At 36.6% G+C, this 25,139-nt stretch overlaps 1 protein-coding gene across 4 annotated transcripts in view; it reads left to right on the plus strand.

Moving 5' to 3' along the window:
• The window catches only part of SSBP2 (single stranded DNA binding protein 2), a 316,842-nt gene that overhangs the window by 506 nt on the left and 291,197 nt on the right, over positions 1 to 25,139 (plus strand). The gene's annotated exons all lie outside the window — the stretch shown is intronic.

Consider the following 25,139-nt stretch of genomic DNA (forward strand, 5'->3'; position numbering starts at 1 on the left):
CGGGGCTCCGGCGCCGGGATTTGGGGCCGGGATCGCCGGACGAGTCGAGGGCGGCGGTGCCGGGCGCGCGGCGGGCGGAAGCCGGGCGCGGAGCGACCGAGCGGGGCCCCGCGGGGCGCGGAGACGCGCGCTGGGCGCGGAGGGCGTGTGCGGGCGTGGGCTGGGTGGGCGTCCGGGCTTTTTCCAGCCCGCGGAGGGACTGGGCGTTCGTGGTGCCCCGTGCCTAGCGGGACCGGGGTGGTCGGGCGCCGCTCAAGTTTGGGAGACTAAGAAGGACCGAGTTCTTGGGGGAGGAAAAGTGTGCTGGCGAGAAGCGGGATCTGCTGGAGCAGGCTGGTGTTTCTGCCTGTCGCAGCAGACCCAAGTCCGTGGCGGCGGCTGGAGAACTTTTTTTGGAGACTTGCCGCCTCCCTTCCAAACGTCTGGGGGCCGCTGCTGCCTCGGCACCGGGCGGGGCGGCCCCCGAGGGGCGGTGGTCGTGGGGCGCGTGGAGTGGGAGTTGTGTGAGCTGCAGCGGCCGGCGGGAGGAGGTTTGTCTGGGGGTGCGCTAGGAGCAGTGGTCCGAAAAGGGATTTGCCGGAAGGGGAGAAGCGTTGAGTGGGGAGACACAGGTGTTAACTCCGGTGGGAGCCCAGAGGAGGCCTGCGAGAAGAGAGCCCCTCCCGTCCCGGGATGCCACCGTCACGGCACACTGCGAAGCAGGGCTGTTTGCTGCTGTTCTTACGTACTTGTAACGGTGATTTGGTTGTTACTAAAAATGAGAGCGAATAGTGACTGTGACCACTGAGGAAGAACCCCTCTTTTCTGTGCAGCAGATCAGTGACTCCCAGTAACCACCTCCATCCACTCTGAGGTTTGAGGCTTATCCTTGTCATTGAACGCGTTCTGCCTTTCCGAGGGGGTTCAAACTGGGGGAAAAGTCTGAGAGCATCTTTCAAGCTACTTTGGTTACCTAGCGCTCGGAAGTAGCTGCCTGAATAAAAACCAAAAACTGAGACGACCGAGTTTCTCTCCTTGCTTTGGGGAGTTAGTAGGCTTCTGAAAGTTTCTTTTGCCCTAGGGATGGGAACGTTTCCTAATCTTCGTGTTGGCAGCAACACACACAATTCCCGTAGGATTTAGGGGTGGCAGGCCTTGATGTAGCAAAACAAACAAAATTAACGGAGCGATGCTGGTTTTGTTTTGTTTTCCAGAGATATTTTCTGAGGAGATAGATTTAGAATTTAGTTGATGTGCCATGAAAAATACAAAAGACAGTATTCTAGCCTTGTTAAGAAATAGCAGTTACTAGAACTTAAGTTTTGAAATAACAGTTCAATTTATGTGCATTAATCATTTGGTTGTAATAGACCTGAAAAGATAAAAACAAGATGTTTTAATGATTACAGAGTATTGGGATCTCATATTACTGAGAGTGAAGGAATTGAACTGTATTGAGACCTTTCGGGGTGGTTGAATTTCAGAGTCAAAGTAATGTTGGATTTTAGTTAGGTTTCCAGGAATAGTTGAATCTAATCTGTATCCTGATAACTTTGTAAAAAAAAAATATTATCTGAGATAAAAATGAGAATGTGACGTATTTGTGGTCCTTTCTAGCCTAATTCTGTGATTCTGCCATGAAAAATAATTGCCACTTTTGCTGTCCAATCTACCAAACTGAACACCAAGTAACATCTAGTAAGCAAAGTGGTGAGGGTTCTGCTAGATGGTGCTATTTGATTTAAATATGTTTCTTCCATTCATTACAATTGGCAGCAGGAATCCTGGACTAGCTTGCCTTATGAACTGTATATAGATGAAGAGGCCACTTTTGGGGAACTGACAATGACTGCTCTGAGTTAATTGTTGTTGCATTAATTTCTGGGTGAACGCTGTTTAAATCTAAGACAAACATTGAGGTAGATTCTATTTCATACAATAAACTTAGTTTCATTTTGATGAGAGCATTGATTTGATCTCTCAGTTTTCCCCTTTATTATTATTCACTTGGGACTTTAATGGCACTGTTCTACAACAGTGTGCTAACTTCTGAAGATAAGAATCTTGAAGTTGTCTTTAAACTGGATATTACCAGATTAAAAATAAAACATAAGGTGGCATATTTAAAAGGTACCTGAGCAAAGAAGAGTTCTCTTTTAGTAAGGAAATTAGAATTGTTCTGATCTTAAAAATCACAGACATAATTTGTTTTTCAGCAATAAATATGTAAGTATTTTAATAAAAACATTCTAAAAAATGAGTTAAAATGAATAATGGGATGTATATGAAAATACTGGTTTTGTAATGTGTCAGGAAATGCATTTTCTAATGAGTTCATGGCCTGATAGCTGACAACTGCTTATTATATCTTTGCTTTCTCTTTCATTAAGAACCCACTATGTGGAATACTTGAAATTAATTTGTAGGTTTTATATAGCAGGTATAGTTTCAGTATATAGTTCTGAACATAAAAATGGCCAGAATCAGGTTAATTGTTTATTTTGTTGTTTGAAAGATGGGACAAATCATGTCTATACAAAGATTTTGATTAGGTTTAATTGTAGATGGAGTGATTGAAAACCCTTGGTGGGAGGTGGGATGTTTGTATAGAAATTTAAATTCTGATCCTGTTAGGTCATTTCCCACTTTAGCAGGCTTTCTTTGTAACACTGATCACAATTGTAATTAAGTAACTATGTAATTGCTTGCCTAATGTCTGGCTTCCTCTAAAATGTAAGTTTTTTGAGGGCAAGGGATGATGCTTCTAATTTCTTCTCTGAGGTATCCTTGACATTAAGAATAATGCTTTCATATGTCTGAAGCACCAAATAAATACTGTTGAATAAATGAAGATGTTAGACTCAAAGGAATTTCTTTCAGTGTGGAAAAAAAAATTATTTCAGTGACCTCCAAAATACGGACTTTGGAAGTTTGAGTTCCACATTCTCTAGGTTAGTTGTATTTCAAAAATAGCTAGTGGCAAATTATTATTTATTTCTTTTTCTATGTGCCTGTCGCTGTGCTTGGCGCTTTTTGTATATTTTCTCTAATTCTCCCAACAATTCTGCAACATAGTAGTATTTTTTGTTTTGTTTTGTTTTTAATTAAATAAGAAGACCCAGGGACACATTGCTAGTTGGATTTCCAACAACGATTTCTCTAACTTTAGAACCTGTGCTTAAAGCTGAAAGATACATTTTTCAGTGTACCAGATTGCCTTCCTGATCTAGGGTAGGATGCTACAGGTTTAGAGAACAGTATTACATAATCATATATAACACACTTTAGAAATTTAATCACATATGAATTCTCAACCTTAGGTGCACCTTGATGCTTATAACTTCCATTTTAAGAGACTGTGGGCAAGGCATAGAAATATTAAGAGTAAAAAGTTGGAAACCTAAAATAATGAAAGATGCTTGTTCATTTTTTTTTTTCATCTAGGAATTTTGCTTTACCATTCAAGTTTTGAGATAAGACGTAGCTGTGAACAATTGGTGTATGAAATGTTACTGAGCTTTAAGCCCCACTGTATGCCACATTGCCACTAAAAGAATAACTGGCACCTGTAAATAGATGAGTAGTGATACTACTCTCTTCGTAAACTAATTTTATCTTATAAAATTATATAATAGAACAGAGATGAATCTTCTATAAAGCAAAGTTGAACATAAGATGCACATACCAAACAATGACATCATATTAAGTAAACTTGTGAGAAACTACAGAAATCAAACTATGCATCTAACCTGAGTCTCTGTCTGAAAAGTAACTTTGGTTTTTCAATTATGAATCTTTTTTTAGTTGAATATACCAAGAAACAAATACCATATGCTCATTTTTAAGTGGTTAAAGTCTAATGAACATTTAAATACTGCTCCATATAGTGAAGTGTTTATAGGAGTTAGTATCTGCCAGCATCATTTTATTCCCCTCTTTTTTTGTTTTTTGTTACTCCCCTAAATTATAAACTTTTTTTTCTTTCTTCCTTTCTGACAGAAATAAAGTTAAGACAAGTGAAGTTATGCAAATCTCTTCAGAAACTTGATTGATGGGCAGTTAACATAGTTCAATCAAGCCTTTTGGGGAATGAAATTTTCTGTATTTTATTGACTCCCCCTTCCCAATCCTCAGGATGTTTCTTCCAGATACCTATGAGAATTTTTCTTTTGATTGATCTCTTTTCCATTATTGTAGGAAAATCTAAAAACCAATTTTTGAAGGAACAAACCTAAAGAAAAAAATATGTAAGATGTTGAGAGTTAAAATTTAGTATTGTTTATCCAGAAATTTATTTTGGCTCTTAGAAATAGTATTAATGTTGTAATGTATGTTTTCACTGCAACGTGAAAAGTTTATTCCCAGTCTTTAGAACCAGTTTGCCATATAAAACCAAATCAGGATGAAAACATCGTTAAATTTTAGTTGCTCTGCAGTAGTGGACCAAATGTGTCTCACATTCTCAATTATTACTAGAAAAGAGAATTATGTTGTTTTAAAATTAAAACACATTCTGTGGGTAGGGGTTGAAATACCTGGGTTGCGGTTTATTAATATTTCAACCCAATAGGTTAGAGTTAAAAGTAAACTTTGGGAAAAAATAATTTTGAATTTAGAATCTTTTTTTTCCATAGAGATCACAACTGTTACATTAATGTTGGGGCTTAGGATTGAGGGTTAATGTACTGGATTTAGAAGATCGTACTTCTCAGAATATATAGCTTAAAAATATGTATTGAAGATAATTATAATTTTATTTTTGAAATATGTAGTGATATTCTCTACTAGGATAATGTACATTATTGCTTTGACATTGGTATGGGAATGATGAAACATTTGCATGCTGGTGACGTTAGTTTGTAATTGTAATACGTGAACCTCTGTAAACATGCTAAAATATTAATTTTATTAATAACTTATTGTTTCCCTAGGGAAGGACTTAAAATAGCATTGGAGCAATAGAATAAGATATATTTGTTAATACCTGAAGAGAGTTTGGAATAAAAAATAAGTGCTTGGATTTAGATTTTAAAATTTACTTATCCAATTTTGTATATATTTTACATATTTAACATCTATTCATGTAAGGTTTTGTTAACATCTGTGTATAACTTCATATGACTAGGACTGTGAAAGTTATTTGACTGTTATACCAAAATCCTATGTGTACTACCAAAATGATCTGAAGAGTGGTCCATCAAAATTTATGTCTTGTTTTCAGTAATGGTAGAGTAATAGTAGAAGCTATTCTTACCTCCCCCAAACTGTTTACCTTATTCACTGTGTGAGGACATTGAAAAACAGGTGGAAAAATGGTCCAGCCAGGGAATAATAGGGTTTTTCCAGGTGACTTTTAATAGCTTTGCAGGCTGTCCAAATTTATGGTTGGTCATAATGGGTAACTGGTAATTTTTGTTAGAGTAAGTTAATAGTTAAAGATTTTTGAAAAGTGGAGTTAATAACGTTATTGGAATATTGACACAACTAAAAATTTATCTGGACTCAGAAACACCTGGACAGTTCCGACGCAATGAAAGAATTAATATTCATTTCTTGTTCATCTTTAAAAGAGAAACTTCAGTTGGTGTCACTTTTAGTAGGCATGAAACTACTCTCACATTTTACTTTAAGAATTTTGATGATTCTATTTCATTTAGGACCTAAACAGCTTTCCAGCAGTAATGAGCCATCATAGCATTTCACATCACAATTCAGCTGGAGTGAGCTTGAACCAATGACCTGGCAATCTCCTGTTTTTGATCTGCATTAATTTTGCTTCATGGAATATCATATAAATAGTTCAGCACAGAAAAAATTGTAGAGACTGATTTATAATATTTTATCCTTCTTTCCCTATTTTTAAGGATTTTTTTGTAATAGTATAAGACAGTTTTAATACCTATTATAGTTTTAAAATAAAATTTGTTTATTGAGAGAGACAGAGAGAGGGACTGAGGGGGAGAGAGAGAGAGAGAGAGAGAGGGTGGGAGAGAGAATGAGTGGGGGAGGGACAGAGAGAGAAGGTGAGAGAGAGAATCCCAAGCAAGCTCCACACTGTTGGCACAGACCCCGATGTGGGGCTCCATCTCGTGAATCGTGAGATAATGACTTGAGCTGAAATCTAGCAGATGCTTAACCTACTGACCCACCTAGACACCCCAATAACTAATATAGTTTAATTATTAATTAGTATAATCTAAACCATATTAAAATACTGATGAAATATTTGTGAAGGTAAGAATAGTAGATGAAAAGTTATATGTGGCTCTGTCCATGTAAGCTCAGAGAGGAGTTGGTGCTCAAAACAGGCTCTTGCCTGAAATTGATATGGTTATTTTTTTTTAGTGATCTGATATTTGGCTTGAATCTTCTTTTATTTACCTACTTCAAGCTTGAGAAAGAACCAAAGCTACTTCACTGATAGAAGAAAGCTAGGTAAATTCATTATTCTATTAAACTTGATTTTATTTAAACAGGATTAAAATAAATGTTTTCTGTAAAATAAAATCCTAAATACTTCATGAAGAGCTTGTGGAATTTTGCCATAGAAAGTTATTTTTTTAATATTAACAATGACAGCAGTGCTATCATTTGCGTATTTTGTTTGTTTTGCCCTTTTACTTGCATTGTCTCATTTAATCCCTCCAAGAATCCACTAGATTGTAGGTGCTATTTTCTGTTAATGTTACAGAAGAAACAGAGGCTTAAGAGTTTGTCATGCTTTTGGTGGCAGGTATTAAGACAGGAGATAGAAAATGGTTTAATTGATCAGGGTTTAAAAATAAATCTCACATAACAGGATGTCTGGAAGAGGTAGTTTCAGAGTTGATTCAGTGCCTCAAGAATATCAGGGATCATTTTCTTTATCATTCCTCATCGTTTCCCTCCAATCAACACAACATCCCTGCACCACATTCCCAGTATCACTTCCTGGTGCAGTCAAGTCAAAGGCGGGAAGAAGGGTAAGGTTTTTCCTTGTGTCTAATTAATTAAGGAAGAAAACCTTAAAGTTACTTAGCAGATATCTTCTTAGGCCGTATGGAAGAGAATTGCAACATTTCCTACCCCTACTTTAAACCAATTACTGGCAAAGGTAATGGGATTATTATAATTGGCTTAAATAGGTCTTCTTCATCCTCTGAATCGGAAACCTTGTCTCCATTGTGCCTGAACTGCCTAAACAAAACTGTATGTAGATCTTTGGCCAGGAAGATGTATCTTGAGGATATGGAGAAAATACAATGGGTCCCTCCTTTCATGGGTCTTACCTTCAAGGTTGAAGGAAAAACATATAATAATAAACAAGTAAATAAATGTGGTAGGCAACTTCAGATAGTCAAAGGAGCTAAAAAAAAAAAAAAAGTAATAAAGTAGGGTAATATAGACCGTGAGTGGGAGGCGATGGTAGACTTGGTAGTCAGGGGAAGGTTCTTAGAGAAGGAGACATTTAAGTAGGGTCCTGAGTAATATTTAAAGTATCAGTCATGAGAAGTTTAAGGGTTAGAGCATTTCAGATAGGTCTAATAATTGAGGAAATCTTTTAGCATCAGCATAATTAATCAAAGATTTATAAAATATTAGTCAAATTTGGAAAAAGAACCGCTGCTTCCTAGAGCCTGGCTTTGTTTTTTACTGAGGAATTGGATGGTGGGTCTAGTTTTTCTGGGCTTTCCTAGCTAATAAGATTGACTGTCTTTCATTTCCTGAACGCAGGGATGTACTTGTTCTAATAAGAACAGTGGAGCATATGGCTTTTATAATAATGTTGATAGAAATAGCAAAGATTTATTAAACACTTAAAACCTATCGTTTTGGGAAAGGATGGTACAACTGGTGTAATTATTTCTCATAAATTTCCCAGGTTGGATTAGACCCTCTTATTTATGCAACCTCTCCTTTTCCTTTTCACATCCATCATAAATTAATGAATTATTTGTATGATGTTTTGTTTAATGTCTCCTCTCCAGGTTAGATTGGAACCTCTCTGAGGCCAAGAGCCACAGTGTCATCTTCTCAGGTGTATTCCTACTGCTTAGCATAGTGCTTGGAATTCTGATTAGGTATTTGTGGAATAAATGGATTCAGGATGTAACCAATTATAAAAATATCATAACAGGATGTCAGTATATCTGGTTTATTTTCTTTTCAATATTCTAATATTTGGTACCAGTATTGTGAGGTAATTTCTAAAGAAGAGTTTTCTATAATGTGGGAATTTAGTGGTCATTTTGTGAATTTCGGGACTATAGGAGACTACCTATTGTATTACTCAGAGAAATTGTGTATTTTTAATATGAATTTTTAATATGAATTTTCAATTAATAAGGAGAATAATCTCCTTTTCTTGTTATTTCAACAAATTTAATAATATAAACAGAATTATACTTTATAGTTTCAAGGTATTTTAATATACATTATTTTATTGAAGTCTCATAATAATTCTGTGAAATAGATGATAATTCTCATTGACTCTTGATATTTATAGGTAGAAATTCTTACTCAGGTAGGGTAATAGAGATGTGGGAGAAGTGAGGCATATTTAGATTTTCTTTTGGTTCCAGGGTCAGTGTTTCTTTTATTATACTATGGCTACCTCTTTTAAAATGAGAGATTAATGTATATTTTAAGAAGGCTTATGTATGGGTTTGATTAAACCTAGAATCATGGATTAGATAATAGTTAAAAGTATATGTCAGTAGTTTGGTTAAATGAAAAATATTGTTATAGTATGAGTTAAACACAATCTTACACAATTATTTAACTCCAAGAATGTTACATTATAAATAAAATCTGATTTTGGTTTGAATCCTTATGCTTTTGTTATGGAAGTTGGTTTGGAATTTGGGGTAGGTTGGATTTCTAATTTATGAACGTTTAGGCTCTTTGATCAAGGAACTCTTCTCTATTCCTTTACCAGTTAGTTTTGATTTGGAGAGCTGGAATAGCAATAGGGAAAGGGAACATCTGTAATAAGGAAGGGAAAGTCTTGATATGGATTAATGATAGACTATTCCCTTGTTGTTTTCTTTTTTATCGTGATAAAATAGTACAACATAAAATTTACCGTTTTAACAAGTTTTAGGTGTACGTTTTAATGGCACGTTCACATTGTTATGCAACCATCACCACCATCCACCTCTAGAACTTTTTCATCGCCCCAAACTGAAACTCTGTACCTATTAAATAACTACCCACTTCCCCTTCCACCAGCCTCTGGCAACCACCATTCTATTTTTTGTCACATGAATTTGACTACTGTAGGTACGTGTATGAGTGGAACCATGCAATATTTGTCTTTTTGTGTCTGGCTTTTTTTTTTTTTTTTTTTTTTGCTTAAATCCTTAGCACCTTCATGAAGTAGGTATAATTTTCATTTTACATATGAACAGAGTCTCAGTGAAGTTATATACTTTGTCCAAGGCCTTAGTAAGTTGCATCGTCTGGATTCAAATTCAGATTTCTTCCTTCAGTGCCAATTTTAACCATTTTGCCTGAGTGTTTCATTGCTTAATAATGGGAAAAATAATGGGAGTTGTGAGGGTGGGGAGTGGGAGGGAGTTTGGTTAGTTCTCTTCTCATATATCCATCATTTTTAGTTGGGGTGGGATACAATAGAAAAGAGAGACGTTAAGGAAAGCGTCTTACATCTGCCAAAAAGGTGGGCAGAATTATATAGCTACCAAAAGTACTCCACAGATAGATCCAAATTCTTTATGTGGTATCTGAGATTTAACAACTTGAATGTAATGCTTGTCAGAGGAAGATGCCAATTAGGCGCTCAGGTCATAATTTCAGGTAAAGCATTTTCTCCATTCTTCTTGTATGTAGAAGTGAAGTAATCTGGCATAAATTGCTTTCCTTAGTAAATTTTAGAGTCAGAAATAAACAGATGAGGAATATGTAATGTCTCAAAAAAAACTTTATTCTCTAATTATGAGTCTTCCAACCAGCATATGACTTGTTGGTTTTTTGTTTGTTTTTTTGGCTAGGGCATCTGGAAAGTTCCATGTGCTCTACGAGCAACAGTACAACCATACTGAGTCTAGTACTATAGTACTATAGTACATTTCTATAGTACTAAATATTAGAAAAATAGAAACATTTCCTTTGTTCATTTTTTTACAGCATCATGAGCTGCTTGTCATTTATAACTGGATTAAAATTATGTGATGATTATGCTTTATTCAGTGCATTTAAGCAGTAGTAGTTATTATGAAGCTATTAAAAGTATTTCAATTAGCATTTTTAAAATCTTGATTTAAACTGAAAGACTGATATGGTTATTCTTTCATTTAGAAATACTGTAATGGAAAAACTTAAGTGAAGTTTCTTACCATTGAATACATTACATACACACAATATATGTGTGTGTATGTGTATGTAGTGGGAATAGTTTTTAGGTAGGAGTTCATCTTGGGAAATGACTTAATAATTCATTTTGAATTCAAATTGGTGCTGGGTCAATTATGTAAGTGAGTTGGATTTATAAATTCAGGACCAAAAAGATTTGAGTGTAGGCAAGTCTGTATTAAACATTAAAGGGTGCTGATGCTTTTCCATAGGATGAGTATATCATTAGCCAGAGAACTCGTAGCAAGCATTGGCAAAAATGTTGTTAGTTGCCAATTATTTCTGTGTTTGTATTAGCTCGATCCCCAGCAAGATTGCTCCTTCAAAAGGAAAACCGGACAGAGTTTAAAGCAAGTATGTTTAAGATTAAAACCCACCAGGGATGGAGGGACACCCAGGAGTTAGCAACAAGGGAAGCTTTACCCCTCTTAGTTCTTTAAAAAAAAAAAAAAATTTTTTTTTAACTTTTATTTATTTTTGAGACAGAGAGAGACAGAGCATGAACGGGGGAGGGGCAGAGAGAGAGGGAGACACAGAACCGGAAGCAGGCTCCAGGCTTGGAGCCATCAGCTCAGAGCCCGAGGTGGGGCTCGAACCCACGGACCGCGAGGTCGTGACCTGAGCTGAAGTCGGACACTTAACCGACTGAGCCACCCAGGCGCCCCTACCCCTCTTAGTTCTGAAGGGGAAAGGGGGCAATCTACCACAATCTGGTGAGTGCTATGGTCATTGCAGAAAGACCACCCTCCTGGACCTGAGATTTTATGAAGAGGGCCACTGCCACTGTCAAACCCCCTGTAAATAGAGGCTGAAGGCCCAGCAGGGAAGAGATCTTCTCTCTATTCCTGCCATCTGATAAGCTGATGCCTCCTTTCTGTAGAACCCAACTGGAGTCCAGATGGCAAGGGAAATGAGATAATATACTCTTTAGAGATCAGCCTCTTAGGTCACAGCAGGACAGAAAGGGTAGAGAGTAGATCTGTTTGGGGTGCTTGAGTGGCTCAGTCGGTTAAGCGTCTGATTCTTGGTTTCATCCCAGGTCTTGATCTCATGGTTCATAAGATCCAGCCCCGCATTAGGCTCTGCACTGACAGTGTGGAACCTGCTTGGGATTCTTTCTCTCCCTTTCTGCCCCTAACCCCCTCAAGCTCACATGCTCTTGCTCTCCTTTCTCAAAATAAATAAACAAACTTAAAAAAAAATGAAAGAAATGTTAACTGTCTCTCTTTGTCAGCTTACCTTGATCCTCCTGAATCAGATCTGAATAACAATGCAGTCTCTGCCCACTAGGACTTTACTTTCCAGATGGGACTCAACTATTGGTCCCGTTTTTTTGTTGTTTTTTTTTTAAGTTTATGTGCAGCTGAAGCAATCACATGAGGGAACTCATGTTACCTTGCTAGGAAACAAGCACTATGCGTATGTGGAAGGTGCATGGGAATTCTGAAAAGAGGCATGAATCCAGCATAGGGCTATGATATTCTCAGGAGATGTTCCTAAGAAGATGTTTATTAAACAAGAAATAAGCATTAGCCACATTTGAGTTCGATGGGGGCACAGAGTAAAGAGTATTCTAGGAAGTGAGAGAAACATGTACAGAAGCAGGAAAGTATTAAGGAGTATGCTATATTCGGTGAAATATAAGAAAGTTTGGTATGACTGGATATGCTGTAGAATAGGTGTAAGATAGGCTGCCAGATACGTTTGGCTAGTTAAACAGGAGCTATTTCAAGAATGACCTTGAATGACAGCTTGACCTGAGAGAGAAGCAATTTTAAGCAGAAAAGTGACATCATCTGAGGTACATTTTAGAAGAATCATTCTGGAAGTAATATGGAAGGTGGGGTAAAGGGTGAGACAGAAATGTTAGAAAGCTATTGTAATAAGTAAGCCGTGGTAATAATACATCATGTTTCTACCCTAGTGGCAGTCCAGCAGATGTCTTAGGATATAGAATACAGAGGACTTGGTGACTTAAATGTGAAAACATTAGAATTTTTAAGATGGCTGTAATTATGGATAGAAGTTTCATTCATAGCCTTGGAGGGACTACAGAAGGAACAACAGATAGGAGGTGTAAGGAAGAAGATGATGAGTTCAGTTTGAGGTGCCATCCATACCTAGAGATGGAGCATGTTCAGAGGAAATCAGATGTGTCGTTCTTGAGCTAGGCTGGGAGTGTAGGGAGGTTTCTAGGCTGGAGGTACAAAATCAAGAAAGGATGGGGAAAGAGAAGTAACACTTCTAAGCATAAGGTACCTGTGTTTCAAGCATTGTGCCAGACACCTTTGTTTATATTTTATGTCATTCTTTAACCAGTGCTGTGAAAGCCAAGTCACACATGTCACACATGTCACACACATCTGAACTCAGGTATAGCTCATTCTTTGTCTCTTAAAAAAAACAAACAAACAACTTTAGGGGTGCTTGGGTGGCTTAGTGGGTTAAGCATCCGACTTTGGCTCAGGTCATGATCTCATGGTTCATGAGTTCAAGCCCCCCTTGGGGTAAGCATGAGCCCTGCTTTGGGTGAGCCCCAGTTCTATCTTTCTTCCTCTTCTCTCTCTGTCCCTCATTCACTTGTGCCCCCCCCCAAAAAAAACTTTATTGAAGTATGACATTCATGCAAGAAAAGTGCCCATATCATATGTGTACAGGTTGGTGAATTTTCACTAACTGAACACACCAGCATGACCAAATACCCACATCAAGAAAAAACTTCACCAGCACCCCAGAAGCTGCACACATACTGTGCACCTTCAGCCCCTCAACATTTAGCAGCAGAAATTGGTTTTCTTCCTTATACATGGCCTAATTTTCTTCACTAGTATAATCAGTTAAAGCTGTGAGATGGGAATGAAATCATCCTTCATGGGAATGTCCAGGGAGAAAGTGTGAAGAGACCACAGATGGAACTTTAGGGAATATTTAAGGGACAAGTGGAAGAGGAATTTGAGGCAGACTGAAAAGGAATACCAAGGAGATGAGAGGGAAACTCCTAAGGACTGGTGTCACAGAGGTCAAGGAAGGGGACTTTGGTGAATGGAGGCCTGAGTTACTGAGTTATGCCAGCTATATAGTAGAATGAATGAGGAGGCTAAACAAGGGTCCAATTTTTAGAATAAGAGATTATCTGTGAATTTAGGGAGAATAGTTTCACTGGAGTGGACCTAAGCTAGCATGCAGTGTTTTAAGGAATTGAATATAAAGAAGGAAGGTGGAGACATCAAATGTGGACAGCCTCACTTGAGAAAGGAAGCTGAGAAAAGACTAAGTACAGAAAGATTGAGATTTTTTTCTTGGCTAATTTTGTATGTGCGGGTGTTAGTAGGGGGACGCTATTTGATTCTGTCATCTTGTAAGGAAGTTTTCTAGAAACAAAGTTTCATTAGTACTTTAGTTGTGTGGGTGGAGAGGGGTGATTTTGGAGAGGTGGGGGAAGCTACATTGATCAGCTAAGGCAAGCTTCTGAAAGCTAACAAATTCTGTGTTCATCCTGAGGCTATTTGGGATCCACTATAAGGTTTTTTACTTTATTTTTGAGCGAGAGAGAGAGAGAGAGAGAGGGAGAGGGAGAGAGAACATGCGTGAGTGTAAATGAGTGGGAGAGGGGCAGAGAGAGGGAAAGGATCTGAAGCAGGCTCTGTGCTGACAGCAATGCAAGGCTGGAGCTCACTAACGGTGAGATCATAACCTGAGATGAAGTCATGACCTGAGCTGAGGTCAGCTGCTTAACAGACAGAGCCACTCAGGTGCCCCTCACTGTAAGGTTTTTAAGCAGGGAAGTAACTTGAACAGAGTTTACTCTCTACCCTTGTGAAAACAGGAAATAAGTCGTCCGAGATGTTAAAAAATGTCAATTCCATTTTACCCAGATGTAATAACGCACAGATGAGTTGATAAATATGTTTTGTTAGTTTTAACAGGACAAACGTAAGCTCAGAGGAAAGCAGTGGACATATTGAAATGATATGAAGTATGGTTTATTATTGATCTTCCATTTTTATGTAACATTTCACAATAAAATTTGTAACACTTTGGCACTGTCAACAGGCAAGTTTACAAAATATGTTGTGAAATATTTGTAAAACACTAATTCCATATTATTACTTATTTAAAAATATATTTTCAGTTAATTTTTATTTATTATTTTTATTTTGTTTTATTTTTTAATTTTTGATACAGAGGGAGACAGAGCGCGAGCGGGGGAGGGGCAGAGAGAGAGAGACACACACACACAATCTGAAACAGGCTCCAGGCTCTGAGCTGTCAGCACCGAGCCCCATGCGGGGCCTGAACTCACGAACTGTGAGATAATGACCTGAACTGAAGTCAGACGCTCAAGCAACTGAGCCACCCAGGCGCACCTTCAGTTAATTTTTAAAGTATAAGTTAGATTAAGTCCTGTGTAACATATCATTCATAGCATAATTGCCTTTTACATAAATCTCATTACTGTTTTCTTAGAGGTTTGAAATGTAACTGATAGGATTAGGGTTGTTATTTATTTTTTTGTTATATAGTTAAAAGATATATTAAGTTTTGTCAATATGTATTTTATATAATTCACAACATCCAGCATGAGATGAATTAAAGTTTACAACCATTGCTGTTCTAAGCAAAATCCCAAAGTACTTTCCCTTGGTCATTAATATAGCAATGCTTGCATTCAGGTAAAATCAACAATGAAGAGCATATGCAGGTCAATTTGATTTTTCTTGTGGGAACTTGAATAAAGTGGCATTTATTTGAAAGATCTTCCAGTAAGGGCAGTGGTCTTGATATGAATTAGAAAGTAACCAATTATTGATTGGAGAGGCAATGATGGTCCTGGCTTAAAGATTGTATAGCCTACCATCTTTGAATGTTTTCTTTATAAGTGCTTATTAAATATAGAAAAATCTACTTAAATTCATGAGGCTCTGTATGTAGTAAGTCCATTTACCTTTGCTGGTTGGTTGCTTATATGGTGCATAGTAAGAATTTATACTATGGATATACTTCTTATTATCTGTTTTGCTTCTCCTCTTGCCAAGGCTAGGAACTTTGAAATATGTAAGTTACTTATGTTGTGTAGTAGTAGCCTGCTGTCATTTAAAATACAGTTGAGGGAGGGAGATGCTTGCATTGAACTAAACAAAAACCAAGGTGAAAAATATCTTATTTTAGGTTTACCAGCCTTTAAATTGTTAAAGATGGCTTTGAGATACTTTGCTATGTTGTCTATTTTATTACATTTTTTTTCTTGCTAACGGTTATTGTGGAAGTAATACATAAATTAAACAATGATCTTTTTACCTATGTGTTGAAGAAATTATAAAGGCAAAGTAACAGGTACAGGTACAAAGTAACTGGATTTTGCTTCTCCGTGTTATCTACCAACTCATTTAAGTAGCTTTAGCCCAAATAAAATAGTCTAAATTATCAATTCTAATCAGAAAATATCATTCTTGGGTCCCTGGGTGGCTCAGTCAGTTGAGCGTCTGACTTGATTTCAGCTCAGGCCCTATTCTGACAAAATATAGCCACTGTCACATGCTTTGGGAGATCTTTCAGTTTCCTAAGCTATATTGCTACTGGCAAATGCTGCCTAAAATTGTGACATTTGGGCAGATCAGAATGAGTTATATAAAAAGAGGAAAGGAATCAGTAAAAAATCTAGGGTTAATAATTACTTAGATTTCTTAACAAATAAGATCCATTAGCAAAGTTGGAAGACACTATAAAGGACAATTCTTGAACTTGTTTGATTTTAAATAAAATAGTCTACTTTAGGTAAATTCTAATAAACTGATATTATGTGAAATATATAGCTTATCAGTGAGAATATTTCAATTTTAAGTCTAATGAATTACTACTTGTGTGGCTGAATTGGGGGTTTCTGACCTTCTCTTCCAGCTGTTGATGTATTGATGGGGATCCCTATAATCATAATTTATTATGAGCAAAGGAGACTCATTTTTCTGATGTCTGAAAGTCATGGGAGCCCTCTCTATTCCCTCTATGTCTACTACTATATGACTAGTTCTCCTCTGGCTGACTTCCAAGTTACATTTTTCATTCAATGGAATACTGAGATTGTTGGGGTGTTTAGATATATATATACACACACACATACATATATACACATATATGTGTGTGTGTGTGTGTGTGTATATATATATATATATATATATATATATATATATATATATTGTGTTGGTGACTGATAGTATTTTATCTTGCTGATTGATAGTATTTTTATCTTGTTGTTTGACATTAAAATGAACTCGGGAAGACCTTTGTCTATTATTGGGAGATTCTAGATGTATTTATTTTGCTTGACAAAGAAGGCTACAATTTTAACAAGTTTATTAGAATATTTTAGAAATTTAAATATTTTGATCCAAATTGGAGGGTCTTATAATTTAGAATTACTTTCTAAGACCTCTTTTCTTCCAGTTATGAGAGAATTATTCATTTAACTTTTTTAAAGGCAGAAGTTGAATGCTTTTTGAATGTGCTGTTTCCTAATTGTCTAAAATGACAAGAGATAACTTATAGCAATGTACTAGGCTGCTAAAATAGCTGACTGGAGGGAGTGCCTTTTTTTTTTTTTTTTTTAACTACAAAGGGCATAAGATATTCTATTTTAGTGATAGGTGTATCTGCATAAAACTCAATTTTACCTGTAGTCAGGGTTTCTTATATGTGAATCTTTCAAAGTAACCAGGCTGCAGAGCTTTATGCCAAAAGCAGCTTTGTGGTTTGACAGTGTTCAGATTGCTTGTTTTGCTTTTATTTATTTGCATATGTAATTTATTGTACCTGTAAAAAGGGAAGTTCTGATAAAAAGCAACAAAACAGGAAAAACAGCAAGTTGTCATTTCTTCTGGTAGATTGTGATGTAGAGATTAGTTCAAAAAATTAAGTTTGAGAGATTGCATTTAATCTTGGTAGAGTTTTGATAGGAAGTTGAACATGTAAAAGTAAAAGTATTTTATTTAAAAATTAAATTAAAAATTAAGCACATTATTTACAAGATACTAAGAGTAAACTTACAGAGTACATTGGCATCAGTATTTATTGCATGTGTTGAATTCCAGAATATAAATTATAACTTTGTTCCATAAAGGCCAGTAATTTTTAATACATGTTTATATAGTATTTATCCATCCTATGGGTCATGGATTACCACTTTATTTTGAAAAAAGAGAACTATGTTTTCATATTTACAAACTGAGAAAAAAGAATTAAGAAAAAATTGAAGAGCCAAATGGTTTAACATCATATATCATTGATTTTTGGATGTTCTTGTTTAAAATAATTTTATATTATGGTTCTGATTATGTTTTTCTACTTTTGATGTAGCTTTGTAAGGATTACTATTAAGACTTTCTAATTCACATAAGTGAATGATATCAGAGATAATCTTGATTTGACATAAGATCAAGTCAAAGACCATTTTTTTAAGTTTATTTACTTGTGGGGAGGAGGGTAGAAAGCTGGGGGGGGCTGAATGTGAGCCAGTGAGGGACAGTGAGAGAGGGAGAGAAAGAGAATCCCAAGCAGGCTTGGTACTATCAGTGCAGAGCCCAAGCCTGACTCAGGTCTCAAACCCAGGAAGCATGAGATCATGACCTTGAAATCAAGAATCCGATGCTCACCTAGCACTCCTCAAAGAGGATCTTTTGGAACCAGTTTTAAATCCTTGAAGATAGAACTTCTTATTTTTCTATTTAAATTAATGTTGTAATATAAGAAAATTCTGTTTTGGGTTTTATCTTATCATCTTCCCAAGTTACATAGAACCAACAGGGAGGAGAGAAGCAAAGTCGTGGATATTATCCCTCCCAAGTAATCTACAAATAACTGGTTCATTGTTTCTAAAGGAAGGGGAAAGGATATGTTCTAACTTGGATGATGGTTTCTTCTATAGATGTGTTGAAACCTGGAAATGGAAAAAAATCACATTAACTGAACGGTGTTTGGATAAGGTAGATGACTTTCTATTTTTTAAAGTTCTTTACTGGAATGGTTACTGGAACACTTGAAATGGATAAGCATTACTGCCTGAAGCTTATTAAGGCAGCCAGGAAATCTTTCACCCTTGCTTGGCATAAGTAAAGATACTTTTCCATAGGATATTGCCAAAGATTCATTTGGCTTTGCAATCACCTGGACTGTTGTGATTACTTCTTTAAGGCAATAATTATACTCTATGAAAATATCAATCATTACTTTTAAAATCTGGTCATCTAAAAAAGATAAAGTGTTAATGTATAATTTCTTAGTAAACTATTAAGATACTTGAATGACCTAAGGAAAATAAGATACTAAAGTAATGACTTCATCATCATCTTGCAGTCTGAATGAGGTAGATGTTACACTGTTTTATCCACAAAGAATCTGAGGATTAAGCAGTTAGAAACTTAAGGTCATACATTTCAGTATTTATAGAATATATGTGAACACTTTTTCCATCAAACATTTGTTTTTTAATGGATATAAAATTTCAGTGTTACTAGATGAAAAAATTCTGGAGATGTTTCACAACCATGTGAATATACTCAGTACTACTTACTGTACACTTAAAGATGGTTAAGATGTAAATCTTATGTTATGTATTTTTTTTACCACATGCAAAAATACTATTTAGAAGCGATTTCATTTTTGTTTATTAAATACATTTTCAGTGAAGAATAACATGATGTAAAATGTTCACTATTTTAGTTTGTCATCCAAAGTGAAACTACTGAAATTTTATTGCTTAAGAGTAACCTGAGTTTCTACTAGTTTTGGCCTAAGCTATAAAAAATCTAGTTTTTTTTTTCTTTACTATCAGAAGATTGTTTTTCTTTAAAAAATCTAGTCAATGATAGAAAGTTAAAAGATAAGATATAAATGAGAATTATGGTAGCACGGAATAAGTGTATTTCAGTTTGTCACTCTGAATGAGAAGTACACTTTTCAATAGAGATAAAATTCAAATAAGCTTGCACACTTTTAGAATTACATGTTTTTGACTATGTGAAATGTCGTTTTTTTTTTAAGTTTATTTATTTTGAGAGAGAGAGAATGCACGCATATATGGGAGAGGGGCAGAGAGGGAGAGAGAGAATCTTCAGAAGGCTCCTAGCTGTCAGTGCAGGGTGGGAAGGCTTGATCCCACAAACCCCTGAGATCAAGACCCGAGCCAAAACCAACAGTTGGTTGCTTAACCCACTAAGCCACCCAGAAACCTCTGTAAAATGTCTTTTAAAAACACAATTATTTGGGGGTGCCTGGGTGGCTCAGTCATTTAAGTAACCAACTCTTGATTTAAGCTCAGGTCATGATCTTACTATTGTGAGATCCAGCCTGAGTTGGGCTCTGCACTGAGTGTGGAGCCTGTTTGAGATTTTCTCTCTCCCTCCCCCTCTGCAACTCCCCCATGCACGGGTGTGCGCTCTCTCTCTCTCTCTCTTTCAAAAATATACAATTATTCTGTGGCTGTTTTTCTTTTTTAATTTTTTTTTTAACGTTTATTTATTTTTGAGACAGAGAGAGAGCGAGCATGAACGGGGGAGGGTCAGAGAGAGAGGGAGACACAGAATCCGAAACAGGCTCCAGGCTCTGAGCAGTCAGCACAGAGCCTGACGCGGGTCTCGAACTCACGGACCGCGAGATCATGACCTGAGCCGAAGTCGGCCGCTTAACCGACTGAGCCACCCAGGCGCCCCTCTGTGGCTGTTTTTCAATAGTGAGAGTAAGGCATTTGTTTTCAAATACACTGAAAAGTGTACTTGGTAGGAGTTGTATAGTTTGGTGATGCCAAGTTAATTTTGATGCCTTTTCATGTGACAGAACAGAAATACAACATCTCACTCAACTAAAAAAACAACCAACCCATGGAAAAAGCCAGTCTTTTTTTCTTTCTTTTTTTTTTTTTTTTGGTGTCTCTCTCATGACTATCAACATTTATTTTATGTACCTATATTTCCTAAAACTATTACCCTTTTTAAAAAATTAAAAAGAAAGATTGATAATATTGAGCCAATCATTCATTTAGAATTTGATATTTTAAATTATAAGATTTGGTGCATTTATCTCTGTAACTGTGCATTTATTAATTTTGGCCATAATTATAGAGGTCCAACTTAATAATATTCCTCAGTTCGTGGCACAGTATCATCTTTGGTCCATCTCAGGCCTTTCTGCTATTTAATTCACATTCATTCACTCATTCATTTGTTCTTATCTACTTTCATGCCCCATTTCTACAACTCCAGCCCCATAGGTCTATCCAACTTGCCATATATATATATATATATATATATACATATACGTATATATATATATACACACATATATATATATATACGTTTATATGCATGTATACACACACACACACACACACACCCACACACAGTCTCTATAACTACTGCATTGGAGATTTGTTATTTTGCATTGTCTAACTGCTTGAGAATTTCTATCTTTGAGGTATTTCTTTTTTCCTTTTTTTTTTTTATTAAAAAAATTTTTTTTCAACGTTTATTTATTTTTTTTGGGACAGAGAGACACAGGGCATGAACGGGGGAGGGGCACAGAGAGAGGGAGACACAGAATCGGAAACAGGCTCCAGGCTCCGAGCCATCAGCCCAGAGCCTGACGCCGGGCTCGAACTCACAGACCGCGAGATCGTGACCTGACTGAAGTCGGACGCTTAACCGACTGCGCCACCCAGGCGCCCCTCTTTTTTTTTTTTTTTTCTTAATGGACATTCTAGAACTTTATTTTATTTTATTTTTTTAATTTTTTTTTTAAACGTTTATTTATTTTTGAGACAGAGAGAGACAGAGCATGAATGGGGGAGGGTCAGAGAGAGGGAGACACAGATTCTGAAACAGGCTCCAGGCTCTGAGCTGTCAGCACTGGGCCCGACGCGGGGCTCGAACTCACAAACCGCGAGATCATGACCTGAGCTGAAGTCGGCCGCTTAACCGACTGAGCCACCCAGGCGCCCCTCCTTTTTTTTTAAAGAATTATTTATTGTCAGATTGGTTTCCATACAACACCCAGTGGTCATCCCAACAGGTGCCCTCCTCAATGCCCATCACCTACTTTCTCCTCTTAAAAAGAGAGAATCTAACGTATCTGAAGCTAGGATAGTTCAGATGAAATATTTAAGGACAAATACAACCTAACTCAGTGATTTATAGGAAGTAAATAAGTTTAATGTGTTGAAAGCATTGAGAAATCTAAGAGAGTATATTATTTACTCTTTTATTAACTCATTGACTTTTTGTAACTCACTAAGTAATTAAAAGATAAATAACATTTCCATTAAAAACCAAATTTGGTTATTCTTTGCAATTGGTTATAACATTGCATGGGACCTCATAGGATTCAGTAAATGTATGGTGTCTGTTTAATGCCACACCTACCAATTTCCTTTCCTTTTCTTTCTTTCTTTCTTTCTTTCTTTCTTTCTTTCTTTCTTTCTTTCTTTCTTTCTTTCTTTCTTTCCTTTCTTTCAGATTTTATTAAGTGATCTCTATACCCAATGTGGGGTTCAAACTCACAACCCCAAGATCAAGAGTTGCATACTCTGCCAACTGAGCCAGCCAGGCACCCGCACATCTACCAGTTTATAAATTGCCTTGACCTTTTGCAAAACTTAATTCATGCTTGGGGGCCTTAATTGTTCAATATGATTTGGACATCAATCAAGCAAAAAGAATTTATTTCATAAGCAATAAAATACGTAGTTTCCAGTTGATTGGTTGGTGACAACCCTCCCCCTTCAACATTATCACTTTTTTTCTTTTTTTCTAATCTTTTATTTATTTTTGAGAGAGAGGGAGAGAGAGAGCAGGTACATGTGAGCAGGGGAGGGGCAGAAAGAGAGGGGAACAGAGGATCTGAAGCAGGCTCTGCATTGACAGCAACAAGCCCAATTCAGGACTTGAACTTATGAACCGTGAGATCATGACCGGAGATGAGTCATGACCTGAGCTGAAATCTGACACTCAACTGACTGAGCCACCTAGATGCCCCCAACACTATCACTTTTGATCCACACTACTATTGTGTGTGGTAAGCATGTCAGATTTATCTCTATTTTAATAAAGGAGAAGTTGAGACTGAAGACTTCAAACGACTTGCACAAAGTTACTTTGCTGTGAAGTCATTGTCAGGACTAGGACAAATCTTCTGATTTCTAGGCCAATGTTCTTAATTCTGTAGCTGTGTTTCCATACTCTTTTCCTGAAAGAACTGAAGGAGGTGACAGTATGAAATCAGGCCATCTTAAAGTGGCTCCATTACTAATGTTTCTATTTAATGTGGCATAAGAAATGGTTTTTTAATGTTTATTTTGAGAGAGAGAATGAGAGGGAGAGAGAGGGCACATGTGCAAATGGGGGAAGGGCAGAGAAAGGGAAAGAGAGAATCCCAAGCAGGTCCCTGCTGTCAGCACAGAGCCTGACATGGGGCTCAAGCTCATGAACTGTGAGATCATGAACTCCTGAAATGAAGAGTCGGACGTTTAACTGACTGAGCCACCCAGGTGTCCCAAGAAATGTTTTATTAAAAAAGAAAAGTGCTATTCCTTTTGACAAAACTTTGAAAATCATTGCTGTGTATCATTGTTGCTGCTGCTTTTGTTTTGGGATGGAAGCTCTAAGTCTAATTAATCAACGTTAACTCTACAAAATAATAAAAAAAAGTCTGTGATTCCTGATATACTTGGTGCATTTAAATCATCTATCTTGTCATGTCACACTCCTCATTACATTTACATTAAACTCAAACTTTTTATTGTGGCCTGTAGGACCATGAATGATCTGATTCTTGCCTAAGTCTCTCTCCTATAAGACAGAGTGAAATTAATTAATAATTAGTAGACTCCAAACTCCAAGAATGCAGAGACTATGTTTATCTCATTTACTATGTATTTATTTATTATTTTTAAAGTTTATTTATTTTGAGAGAGATAGAGCATGAGTGGGGAAGGGCCAGAGAGAGAGGGAGACAGAGAATCCCAAGCAGGCTCTTCACACTTGGCACACAGAGCTTGACATAGGACTCGAACTCATGAAACCTTGGGACCATGACCTGAGCAGAAATCAGGAGTCGGATGCTTAACTGACTGAGCCACCTAGATGCCCCTCTGTTTATTTTTACATGTCTTGTTATCCCAGCATAATTAGTATAGTTTTTCTCCTCAGCTTTGTGGAGATATAATTGACATATAATATTATGAAAGTTTAAAGTGTACAACATGCTGATTTTATATACTCATATATTGCAAAATGATTACCACCATAGTGCTAGCTAAAACCTGTATCACTTCATATAATTACCATTTTGTGAGAACATTTAAGATCTTCTCTCTAGTAACTTTCAAGTGTGTAATACAGTATTATTAACTATAATTACTGTGTTGTACATCAAGTTTCTATAACTTACTCATTTTTTTAAATTTAAATGAAGTTAGTTAACATACAGTATAGTATTGGTATCAGTAGAACCCAGTGATTCATAACTTCCATATAACACCCAGTGCTCATCTCAACAAGTGCACTCCTTAATGCCCATCACCCATTTAGCCCATACCCCCACCCGCCTCCCCCCCAGCAACCCTTAGTTTATTCTCTGTGCTTAATAGTCTTTTATGGTTTGCCTCCCTCTCTTGTTTTTATCTTTTTTTCCCCTTCCCTTCACTTATGTTCATCTGTTGTGTTTCTTAAATTCCACCTATGAGTGAAATCATGTATTTATCTTTCTCTGACTTCACTTAGCATAATACACTCTACTTCCATCCATGTTGTTGCAAATAGCAAGATTTCATTCTTTTTGATTGCCAAGTAATATTCCATTGCCAAGTAACATTCCATATATGTGTATATATATATATATATATATATACACACACACACACACACACAATGCAATATATATATACATATACATATACACGTATGTACATATATACGTATGTACATATATACATATATATATACAACGGAATATATATATGTATATATATATACATATATACATATATATATATATATATATACATATATATATATATATACACACCACATCTTCTTTAACCATTGATCTGTTGATGGACATTTGGGCTCTTTCCATAATTTGGCTATTGTTGATAGCACTGCTATAACACGTGCCGCTTTAAATCAGCCCTTTGTATCCTTTGGATAAATACCTAGTAGTGCAATTTCTGGATTGTGGAGTAGTTCTATTTTTAATTTTTTGAGGGACTGGCATACTGTTTTCCAAAGTGGATGTACCAGTCTTCATTCCCACCAACAGTGCAAAAGTGTTCTCCATTCTCTGCATCCTTACCAACATCTCTTGTGTCCTGAGTTGTTCATTTTAGCCCTTTTAACAGGTGTAAGGTGGTATCTCATTGTGATTTTGATTTGTATTTCTCTGATGATGAGTGTTGAGCATTTTTTCATGTGTCTCTTAGCCATTTGGATGTCTTCTTTGGAAAAGTGTCTATTCATGTCTTCTGCCCATTTCTTCACTGGATTATTTATTTTTTGGGTGTTGAGTTTGAGAAGTTCTTCATAGATTTTGGATCCCAACCCTTTTTCTAATATGCCATTTGCAAATATCTTCTCCCATTCCATCAGTTGCCTTTTAGTTTTACTGATTGTTTCCTTCACTGTGCAGAAGCTTTTTATTTTGATGAGGTCCCAGTAGTTCATTTTTGCTTTTGTTTCCCTTGCCTCTGGAGATACATCTAGTAAGAAGTTGCTGTGGCTGAGGTCAAAGAGATTGCTGCCTGTTTTCTCCTGTGGGATTTAGATGATTTC

Source organism: Herpailurus yagouaroundi, unplaced genomic scaffold (assembly GCF_014898765.1).
Source record: "Herpailurus yagouaroundi ecotype Mexico unplaced genomic scaffold, PumYag 29, whole genome shotgun sequence".
Taxonomy (NCBI): Eukaryota; Metazoa; Chordata; class Mammalia; order Carnivora; family Felidae; genus Herpailurus; species Herpailurus yagouaroundi.